Source organism: Sinocyclocheilus rhinocerous, unplaced genomic scaffold (assembly GCF_001515625.1).
Source record: "Sinocyclocheilus rhinocerous isolate Xijiao unplaced genomic scaffold, SAMN03320098_v1.1 scaffold750, whole genome shotgun sequence".
Taxonomy (NCBI): Eukaryota; Metazoa; Chordata; class Actinopteri; order Cypriniformes; family Cyprinidae; genus Sinocyclocheilus; species Sinocyclocheilus rhinocerous.
In genome coordinates this window covers 11335-11973 of record NW_015653476.1, presented here as the reverse complement: position 1 = coordinate 11973, position 639 = coordinate 11335, and the positions used below count along the sequence as shown (strand labels likewise).

Sequence of the window (639 nt, the reverse complement as noted above, 5' to 3'; positions counted from 1 at the left end):
TATATATATATATATATATATATATATATTCAAATCTATGATTTAACGATTGCATTGAACGTCCGTAATAACACATCCACTGCACTCACCTCGATATGCGCTACAGAGTTTTCTTTATAAAACCATCAACACATCTAAACGCTCCTGTCAGGATTCAACTGTTTAAATGGACTCACAGCAGCCAATCAGCGGCAGCGGAGTGCCACAGAAACATTGCGAGATTTGCTGGTTACAACCATAGGTTACAACAGGCGCGAGATTTTAAGAGACTTGTGTGTTACAGAAGTATAAAATGTCAATGTGTTGGTAAGGAAGCGTAAGGAAAAACAATTATACACTTCACTTACAGAGACTCATTACTGTAAAATAGGAACACGGTCTATCAGCACACGTTGGGCCTGCTGTTAAGCTAGATAGTAATGTGAGGTCTGCCTCTGAAACATGTCTGGGCTATCCGATCAGTGAATCAAAACCTTAGATCAGATCTTACTCATCATCTCACCGGCCATCTCCGGGTTTACAAACAGAACTGGACATTTACAAATCTGCATTTTATTCAGACATGCACGTTATATAAAATTAGACATGCATATACAAATATATATATACAAATAAATATATATATATATATATATATAT

General features: G+C 36.2%; 1 protein-coding gene across 2 annotated transcripts in view; it reads right to left on the bottom strand.

Moving 5' to 3' along the window:
* LOC107716238 (protein brambleberry) overlaps positions 1 to 144 on the bottom strand; it is a 28938-nt gene extending 28794 nt beyond the window's left edge. For both annotated transcript variants that reach the window (XM_016522622.1, XM_016522623.1), the window contains exon 1: positions 90 to 144. The gene's annotated coding sequence lies outside the window, so the exon portion shown is untranslated. The remainder of the gene's footprint in view (positions 1 to 89) is intronic.
* Positions 145 to 639: the final 495 nt, after the last annotated feature.